The 10,311-nt window shown below is 43.0% G+C and overlaps 1 long non-coding RNA gene across 1 annotated transcript; it reads left to right on the plus strand.

The window, feature by feature from the left end:
- The first annotated feature begins 197 nt into the window (after positions 1-197).
- LOC110144810 (uncharacterized) lies at positions 198-9,948 on the plus strand. Its single transcript, XR_011489442.1, has 4 exons — positions 198-605; positions 713-918; positions 2,009-2,129; positions 2,314-9,948. It is a non-coding gene; the product is annotated as an uncharacterized lncRNA (long non-coding RNA).
- Positions 9,949-10,311: the final 363 nt, after the last annotated feature.

The following is a 10,311-nucleotide window of genomic DNA, read 5'->3' on the forward strand; positions in this document are numbered from 1 at the left end:
GGAGAGAGAGAGCTGGCCGCCCACAGGGCCTGGCCTAGAGCCAGAGCCGCCCTAGGCCTCCAGTCAAGACCGGGAACCGAGCTTGGCTGGGCGGCGGGGCAGAACGCAGAACCCCTTCCTGAGTCGCGGGGGAGGCTCCACTACCTCCGCCAGCATCGCGGTCTGAGAACCAACTGGCCCAGCGGCCCCGCTGCCACACCAACTGCCTGGAGGCGCCTCTCTCCCGGGCCTTCCGGCAGCTGGGCTGGAAGGTGGGCTCGCAACCCTGGATCTTCCTGCTGCTGCCCATGGTGTTAACGGCCGTTCTCGGCACTGGCCTGATTTACCAGCCCCAGGATGAAGACGACCACCTCGAGGAGCAGTACGCGCCGGTAGGGAGATGCACCAAGGGTGAGTGACGCTTTGTGCAGGACATTTCACCGCCAACGACTCTCTCATCTTCTCCGTCTCTAAGAAGAGCACCGAGGTCAATTATGCCTCCATCCTAGGGGTCTCCAACACCAAGACACTGCTGGAGCCGGAAATCTTGGAAGAAATTAGCAAGGTGGAAGGCGGGTGCAGGCTTTGTGACCCAGGACAACGGAACCCAGATCCCCTACAGCGAGGTGTGCGCTAAGAACCAGGGCTCCTGTGTCCCCTCCAACCCACTCTTGTTCGCCTGGAAAAGGAACAAGGGCCTCAACCTGAGAACCATCACCTTCCCCATCTACAGCCAAGCCGGTCAGATCGTCTACCCGGCCAACATCCTGGGAGGAACTGCCTTAGGCGAGAGGATGGGGCTGAGCCCCAAAGCCATGCGGCTGCAGCGCCACCTGAAGACAGGTGAAGGAGGGGGAAATGAATGTGGAAGGCGTGCATGATCCATTTCCTGAGAAGCCTGGCAGCCTTGAAAAGAGTCTGGCCTTGAAGAAGATCAAGGTACCTAGCGGCTGGGGTTTATAGGGAGGCCAGGAGAAGGTGGGAGAGGCAGGAGGACTTGTTCCAAGCACCACAGCAGCAGCGCTCCCAGATTGTCAGATAGAGCCCTAGACTAGAAGCCAGGTGTGCTCTGCTCTATTTGATCATCAATCCAACTTTCTTAAAATAGCACACTGAAGAAAGCCAGGAAAGAATCTAAAAAAGAGTGGATATGTGTATAGCTGATTCACTTTGCTATACACATGAAACTAACACAACATTGTAAAGCAGCTACACTACAATAACTTTTTAAAAATAAAGTAAAAAGAGATAGGCCCTTAAAAAAAGAAAAAAGAAGAATGCCACAAATCTTAAATCCTTGATAACATTCTGGTTAAAAACACAAATGGTACATTCTCAGGGTAGGTCTGTTCAGTCCAGACATTGATCTTCAGGTTTAGTTTGGTTTATCTGGTCAAATTACTCTAATTCTTACTTTCAGTTTAAGCCTTTGCTGTTTCTGGGAGCCCCCTAAACTTTGGAGTTCATTAGAATAAAAAGACAAAACCTTAAACAAAAGTTCCGTGATGTTTTTGAGAAAGAAAGATGAGCATTTTACAAGTAAATTATAGCACAGTGCCAGGCACATGTTGGCTGTTGAGTAATTTTTGGGCTGGCGAACCGAGTACTCTGAATAAAACTGGTGAAAAGGAGAAGACACCTTCTGGAAAAAGCTTTTTAATTCTCAGTTTCTGAAATGGTGTTTGTGCAGTTAAAAGAGTAAAAGATAACAACCTAATAGAAGTTTAGAAAAAGTCATAATGTCTATAGTAATTAATGCTTTCACAGTTTTGTATAAGATTCAGATTTTGTATTTTCAGGAGTTTTAAACTTTAGATTTTTGAAAGAAACTTTGAAAAGCATGCCAGAGATTTGTGGGAAGAAGCAAATCTTTATTACCTTCTATATTCTAAAATCATAATCCATGTATTTTGATATTTTACTGAATTTTAATGTGTAAATCAATAAACTATAGTGTTGTAATATCATATGTAACTCACACAGAATATCAGAATTGAAGGTTATTTACCTGAATATATTTTTGTGGCAGGTCCTCTACTTTACATCACTTTCTAGACAACTGGAATTTGAGCAACTTCTGTGACAGTGGTCCCATTGTTTCACTTGGCATACCTTCTAACCATATTAGTTGCAATTGTATCATGTTAAAGGTGAGACAATTTTATTAAAAAATATTTTTAAATTAAAAATAAATCAAATCAATAATTTAATAATTTAATTTAAATAATAATTTAAATTTGAAAATATTTACTAAAAATATTTTATTGTGTATTACATATAATGTCTAGACATGTCGGGGTAGTATGTAATTTTCTTGGTTCTGTCTCTCCGCAGCAAAGATTTGAAACACAGCGGACCAGTGTTACAGCTCGCTTACAGCTCAGAGTTTTATTCAGCAAGCAAAGGAAAGTACACCCTGGAGGCATGAGGGCAGGCTGACCCCAAAGGGGAGGCTTCAATCCATCTTGGCTTCCCATTTTTATAAGTCTCCTCCCTCCTGAGTCTGCCCTATGTAAATTGGGCTAGCCAGGAGGGCTGTTTGTTTCACCTGAGGGTCGTCCTCCCGTTTTCTTTTGTTCCATAGTCGAGTGCTTTTTCCTTTCTTGTCTTTTAGCCACTGCCATTTGGGACTCCTTTTTCCTATTCTAACTATCTAACGTTCCCACCTCAAGAGATGGGAGGTCCAATTCTTTGGGAATTGGGGCGTTGAGCTCTCCCTGGCTACTTCCTGCTGAGGTGGGACGGTGAGGAGAAAAGGGCCTCCCCCTCTTGCTAGTCTGAAGCCTCAGAGTCCTAATAGTGGTGTTCATCTAAGAGTGAGTGATATTTTCCGTGGTTGGGTGTAGTTTTATATATCCTTATTGAACTGGCACTGCGTGTTGCAGCTTGTTGGCCTGGGCAGAGACAAAATGGGTTAAACAATCGATTGTACATGGAGCAATCATAAGCGGCATAAATGTGGTGATAACAAGGATTAGTAGGGGCATTAGCCAACTCCAAATTCCCCGTCGCCAGGAGAAGAGCCCCCAAAGAGAGATTGTAGCTACCCTGAGAACTCTGCCGCTCGTTCTTTGAGATCCTGTAGGATCTGAATGTTTTTCGTGAGGACTGTGAGACTTTCTTCAACTTAGCTGGAGGTATTTACCCAGAAACAACACATCTCATTCAAGATGGTTCAAGTCCCTCCTTGTTCAGGGATCAGGAGATCTATCTCTTATCTATTTTGGAGTACAACCACTGCCAAGCAGTGTTAGCTCTTTAGATCTATCCTGAGAAATCTTATCCCCAGAAACTTAATTTTGGGGATATTCATTACAATGGTACTCATTTGTAGTCCTGAATAGGTATCTGAGATCTCCCAGGGTCTCACAGGTGTATTAACTGTCCTCTTCTCTTTCATTTCATGGCTTGACTCGAGCAGTGAATCCAGGAGTCGTGCCCTGGTACCTTGACTGCTGTGGGGGTAGAAAGTATTACAGGGTAGGGAGGAGCCCTTCCATGTGGGCTGGGGTTGATCCTTTGGGGACCCATCTTTCCAGGCTAAATAGGACTTGAGTCCCTGGGCCATACAGTGGTGGCTCTTTAGAATATTTTGGGTCCTGATTGACACCCTACAAGTGTATATCTTGGAATTGCCCAGTGGCCATGGTGTAAGACCAGAGGGTCTGAGCCTCTGGATCTAGAAAGAGGTCATTGTTATAAACAAAAGTCTCCCATATAGCCTCTCAGAAGGACTAAGACCAACCTTTTCCTTAGGGGCAATGTGGGTGCAGAGGAGAGCTATTGGTAAAGCCTCCTTCTATCCCAGGAAGGTCTCCTGGGGTTATTCTTTTTCGCTGATTTTAAGAATTGGTTGACTCTTCCTATTTTTCCTGAAGACTGATGGCTCCAGGCACAATGGAGATAGTAAGTAATGCCCAATTCTTTAGAGACCCCTTGGGTGACCTTAGAAGAAAATGATTTCCCATTGTCACTTTGTAATGATCTGGACAGGCCAAATCTCAGAATGACTTCATGGAACAGTTTTTTTTTTTTTTTTTTTTTTTTTAACCACCTCCTCAGCCTTCTCAGTCTGGGTGGTAAAGCCTTCAGTTCATCCTGTGAATGTGTCTATCATGACTAGTAGGTATTTATACCCTTGAGAAACTGGCATCTGGGTGAAATCCATCTGCCAGTCCTCTTCTGGGTAGGTCCCACACCGTTGGATGGGCTGGGTCAGTTGGGGTCTTTGAGCTCCTTGGGGGTCTTTTAATTGGCAAATGGGACAAGAGGAGACCACTTGCCTTACAGTCATTTGGAGGTCTGTTCCTGTGAAGGACCTTTCTAGTAATCTTTGGAGGCCCTTCTCCCCTAAATGAGTGGTGGCATGTAAGGTGTTAACCAACTTCCACTGGAGGTTCCCAGGCAGAAAAAGGAGTCCCTCCTTTTGGAACCACCCCATATGATCTTTTTGAAAGTACTTACTCTTAGTTTTAAGAGTCTCACCTTCAGTATATGAAGGAGTTTCTGGCAAAGTAGTCTGCGGAACTAGGGTGGCAACCCCTATCAGGTCATTGTTCTGTAATGCTGCTCTCTTAGCTGCTTGGTCGGCTGCTTGGTTCCCTCATGCCACTTCTGTGCTCCCCTTTTGGTGTCCTTTACAATGGGAGACTGAAACCTCAGCAGGCAGGTGGATGCCTCCAAAAGCCTAAGGATTTGATAACCATACTTGGTTGGGGACCCTTGGGTGGTCAAGTGGCCTCTTTCTTTCCAAATAGCAGCATGTGCATGTAGCACCAGAAAGGCATACTTGGAGTCAGTGTAAATGGCTCCTCTTTTTCCTTTTCCCAGCTTTAAAACTCGAGTCAGGGCTATGAGCTCAGTCAATTGGGCTGAAGTACCTGGTGGCAAAGGTTTAACCTCTATGGTTTCAAAATTGGAGCTTGCTGCATATCCAGCTCTTCTTTCTTCACCCAAGACAAAGCTGCTTCCATCAGTGTACTAGATTTCCTCAGGATTGGTCAGAGGATCTTCTGACAATCCTTCTTGGGGTTTTGTTCAGTGGTCCAAGGTTTCTAGGCAAGAGTGAAAGGGGAGAGAGCCCTTGGTGGTAGGCAGGAGGCTGGCAGGGTTAAGAACCTCACAGGATATAGTCAGGCCTGGATTTTCCATCAGCACTACTTGATATCTGAGGATCCTTTGATTAGACATCCATAAATGTCCTCTCCAATTCAGGAGTTGTTTCACCTAGTGACTGGTAAAAATAATTTTCCCCCAGGAGAGAGTCTTAAAGTGTCTTGTATCAGGACTGCAATAGCTGCAAGATTTCGAAGGTAGAGAAAGATCTCTTACCAATAATGGAGTAGGATACTCAGGGACCACCAGAAATTGGTGGGAAAATATTTGTCCATCTCAGCAACAAAGAAGTGCTCAGGTGAATCTTTTTATAGTTGTTTTTCTTATAGCACCAAAATGGTACAGGTTTGGGAGGAGAAGGCTCCAGAGTAGGAGGTCAGGAGAGAGTAGGTAGCCACTGTATCAACCAAGAAATTCTCAGATCTACCTGCCACATCCTGTTGCACCGTTGACTCCAGCCCCATGATGGTTATCTGTGACAGGCGGGCTGGCTGAGGCGAGCTGCTTCAGTCCTGTTGAACCATCGTGAGGGAAGGCTTGGTGCTTTACCTTGAGGCTCTTGGGTCCTGAGGGCAGAGTGCTGCCCAATGTCCCAACTAATGGCATTTGTAGCAAGCTGTTTTAGGAGACTTGTCACGGTTTGGACACTCTTTGGCCCAATATCCTCCCTGTCTACAGATTAGCCACCACCATTTTGGACTCCTTTTTCCCATTCTAACTACCTAACATATATTTCTAACATGAAATATACCATTTCAAAAACCATTTTTAAGTAGATTAATCAGTGGCATTAACTACGTTCACAGTGTTGTGCAACCATCACAACTATTTATGAATATTTTCCATCACCCCAAACAAACTCAGTAACCATTAAGAAATATTTCCCCATTGTCTTCCCCAAGTCTCAGTGAATTTTTAATCTACTTTCCATGAATTTTCCTATTCTAGAGATTTCACATAAGTGGAATCATACAGTATTTGTCCTTTTGTGATTGACTTATTTCACTTATCATAATGTTTTCAAGGATTTATCCATGTTGTAGCATGAGTTCCTTTACATGGCTGAATAATATTCCATTTTATGTATATACCACATTTGTTTATCTACCTATCTTTTGATGGGCACTTGAAATATTTCTACCTTTTGATGCCCACGATCACAGAAGCAATAGCAAAAGTTCCCCACAAAGAACAGAGGGGATGAGGAATTAACAATAAAGAAACAATGAACATAACTGTTGATGCAACAGTCACATTTTGAACAGTGTTTTCTAATATTGCAGAACACTGATCAAAATATATGAATGCCTGGTTGTATACCATTAGGGGAACTTCACACTTCTTGGCCATGTCTCGGAACTGGTGTAACATCAGTTTCTTACTGAAGAAGAAATACCCATGGTTTGAATGAAGGCCTGGGAACAAATGATTTCCTGTGATGATGTAATATTAATGTTATACACAAAAAGTGGAAATTCCCTTTAAAAAGTGGGTTTATTGCTTAGAAAACTGTCTTATCATTTATATCTTGATGGCGGTTTTCCATATATCTTATATATTCTCATAACAAAAACTCTGTAAGGTTTTTATCTACATACTCATTGTTTGCAAAATCTGCCAAATGACATTTTCCCAATTTTTGCCTCATTTCTTTATCCCAGTAGTCAAGAGTCTCAGTAAAGATAAGCATAACCCTGGGACCATAAGTTGACAAATATTTTTCTTCTACGTTACAATATGGTGTGATATGGGAGTCGTCACTTGCCAAATTTTGGAGGCCTAAAGCTTCCTGCACTTGGAAACATCCATATATACTACTTATGATGTACAAAATGTATAGGAGCACTACAAAAAACTCGGACTCAGTGCTTATGAGAAAAGGACTAAAATATTCTCTAAAGATAGATTCACTGGATTCCATGTGTAAAATAGATAGCCAATGGTAATTTGCTGTATGGCTCAGGAATTTCCCACCACAGGCATTTCCCAGCACAAGCTCCTCCCTCACATCCCCTTGATCTGTCTCTCTGCAGTCAACAGCAGGCCTCGCCCTGGGATTGCTCCACAATCCCTAAACTCCAGCTCCCAGCTGCTGTACCTTCCAGGGACCTGTGTCCCTGTCCAGGGTTTGCATGGCTGCCACAAGGACTGTCTGATTCTCATTCCATTTAGGCTGCAACAGACCAGCTGTTTCACTCTCAGCCTTAAGTGTTTCTCCTCTGACTCAGGCAATTGCCCCGATGTGGGGATCAGACACCCGCTTCAGTTCTCCCACCAGCCGAGTGCAGGTCCAATCCTCTTAACACTCCTGTTTCCCCACCTAGTTCCTTCATCCTACCGAGTTTTGCATGGTTCTGTATATTCTTTTCCACTGGTCAGGTAATCCTGTCCGCTCTCAGCTGGGGTTCTGCATGCACTTCTGTGTCCGAAGGTGTGTTCCTGATGTATCTGTGCAGAGAGGTGTACTCCACGTCCACCCACTCCTCTGCCATCTTGTCCTCTCCCCTCTCAGGATATTTTAAATAACATTTTTTAATGGTACTTCCAAGCCAAAGAAACGTGCCTTTGCTTTTATCTATTGACTATTCTTAATAGTGCATTTTCATCATATTGGATTGGGCCAATCAGGAATTCTGCAGTTGGTCTTTGATTTGTTAGTGGCTTTTCAAACTAACTTTCAAAAAAAGGTTAAGAATACTGGGATAAAATTTAGACCATGAGCAGCTCCAAATAGGGTCACAAGAAACAATCTGAAAAAAAGTCCTGAAGATGTATGCTTTAGCTGCAGATAGGACACACATTCCTATTATTGTTGAAACTGCACTTTGTAACACAATGTAGCCTAGCAGATACAATGCCTCAATGGGTTTTCAGTTTACTGAGGGCTCTGAACTGGAAACAAATGCATAGGAAATGTGAGCAGAAAAGTCAAAAGAAAATCCTATACGTATGACAAGATTAATCATGGCTATGATATCAAGATTGTCATTCCAGAAGGCCGTAAAAGCCATGATCCCACAGTTACAGAAGCAATAGCAAAAGTTACCCACAAAGAACAGAGGGGATGAGGAATTAACAATAAGGAAACAATGAACATAACTGTTCATGCAACAGTCACATTTTGAACAGTGTTTTCTAATATTGCAGAATACTGATCAAAATATATGAATGCCTGGTTGTATACTATTAGGGGAACTTCACACTTCTCGGCGTGTCTTGGAACTGGTATAACATCAGTTTCTTACTGAAGAAGAAATACCCATGGTTTGAATGAAGGCCTGGGAACAAATGATTTCCTGTGATGATGTAATATTAATGTTATACACAAAAAGTGGAAATTCCCTTTAAAAAGTGGGTTTATTGCTTAGAAAACTGTCTTATCATCTATATCTTGATGGCGGTTTTCCATATATTTTATATATTCTCATAACTGCCGGGAGCCATTATGGGAGGTCCCGCCCGTGACGAGGTCATGAAGAAAATACCGGGCAGGCAAGGCCATCTGGGACCCCATCCATGACGAGGTCATGAGGGAAAAACCTGACAGGCAAGGCCGTCTAGGATAAGGGAGCCTCCAGGTTGGCCTCGGCCTCTACCCCACCCTGTATCCTCCCCCCTTTTCTGCTGTTGTTCTTGTTTGCCCTGCTGCGGATTCTTGTGTTGCCTGCCGAGAGCTCGCCTGCTCCTCTTTCACTAAATGAGGACCAACTTAAAACTCTAATAAATAAATCTCCTGGACGCTGCTACCCTATGAAGGGGCCAGGGATGAAGGAAATGCTTCAATTCAAACCCTTTCGCTGGCATTCTGGCTTGTTTGATAAATGTGTGCTCCCATTGCAAAAAATGCTCATGATTGTTCTAAACATCCTAAGCACAGTATGCTAACAAAAGACACCATTAAGCATAGGTCCCTCTGCAGGGTGAGAAAAGCTCCACAAATAAAATAGCCACAAATGTGCCTAATAAAAAATACTTTAGATAGAGATTAGCTGGTGACTTCTTGCAGGTAATTAACTTTTAGACTAAGAGCCTGTTTTGTGCCATATTTGCTGTTTTTGCAATCCTTTGCATTTCTGTTCTGTAAAAATGTAATCGTATCTAGTTCCCATGGAGATGACACCTAATAGAAAGAAAATAGATTAACCACAAAAACGACGGGGTCGGCTACTGAAGTTGCTTAAAGTTATACCAGGTGCAAGCCATAAATTGTCAACAGGCCTGAAAGCCAAAAGATATTATACATAGAGATTAACCATGAAAAGGGCCCTAATAGGCACAGAGCCCTTTGGGTGGTGAGGAAGCCCTATTAGAGAATACAAAAAATATTGTTTTAAAAGTGGTTATTAGATCAACGTTTGATTCATGTCAATGTGCTGAGGTTGTGCAGTGGAAACTATTGTTAATATAGTTGGAGATCTAGAAAAATAAGAGTTTAGCCCTAGTGTAAAAACAATAAGATAATTGTTAATTTTAACCAGGAGTGCTAAACAGGGGCTGCCTACCAGAGCCGCAGAGTCTTTGTGTGTTAAACTTTTTAGATAAATTTAGCTGAGAACTTCTGCAAAAAGACTGACTTTTATGTTAACAGGATTGTATTTCTATTATGTTGCAACCTGCTGTATCATGAGACTGCCACTTTTCTGTTTTCTGCTAAGCTCAAGGCCAGAAGATAATGTACAAAAAATCTATGGGAAAAGACTCTCATAAACAAAAATATACAGAGAACACCTGGTTTCGTGAAGGACAAGCTGATGTAATGTTAAGTCTGTATGCTTATCTGCCCCCTTAGAAATGTACCAACTTAGGGTAGAAAGGCTATGGTGAAAAATAAAGCAACTGCCAGACTCTGCCGCATATCCTGGTCTGGTCTCTCTCTCTCTCTCTCTCATTTGCCGACGCCGTTCATCCTGAGGGATGATCCTGCTGGGGCTGGACCCCGGCACATAGCGAAAACTCTGTTAAGGTTTTTATCTACCTACTGACTGTTTTCAAAATCTGCCAGATGACATTTTTTTCCAATTTTCGCCTCGTTTCTTCATCCCAGTAGTCAAGAATCTCAGTAATGATAACCTGGGACCATGACTTGACAAATGTTCTTCTTCTACGTTACAATATGGTGTGATATAGGAGTCGTCACTTGCCAAATTTTGGAGGTCTAAACCTTCCTGCACACGGAAACACCCATATATACGATGATGTACAAAATGTATAGGAGCA

This window comes from Odocoileus virginianus, chromosome 9, assembly GCF_023699985.2.
Source record: "Odocoileus virginianus isolate 20LAN1187 ecotype Illinois chromosome 9, Ovbor_1.2, whole genome shotgun sequence".
Classification (NCBI taxonomy): Eukaryota; Metazoa; Chordata; class Mammalia; order Artiodactyla; family Cervidae; genus Odocoileus; species Odocoileus virginianus.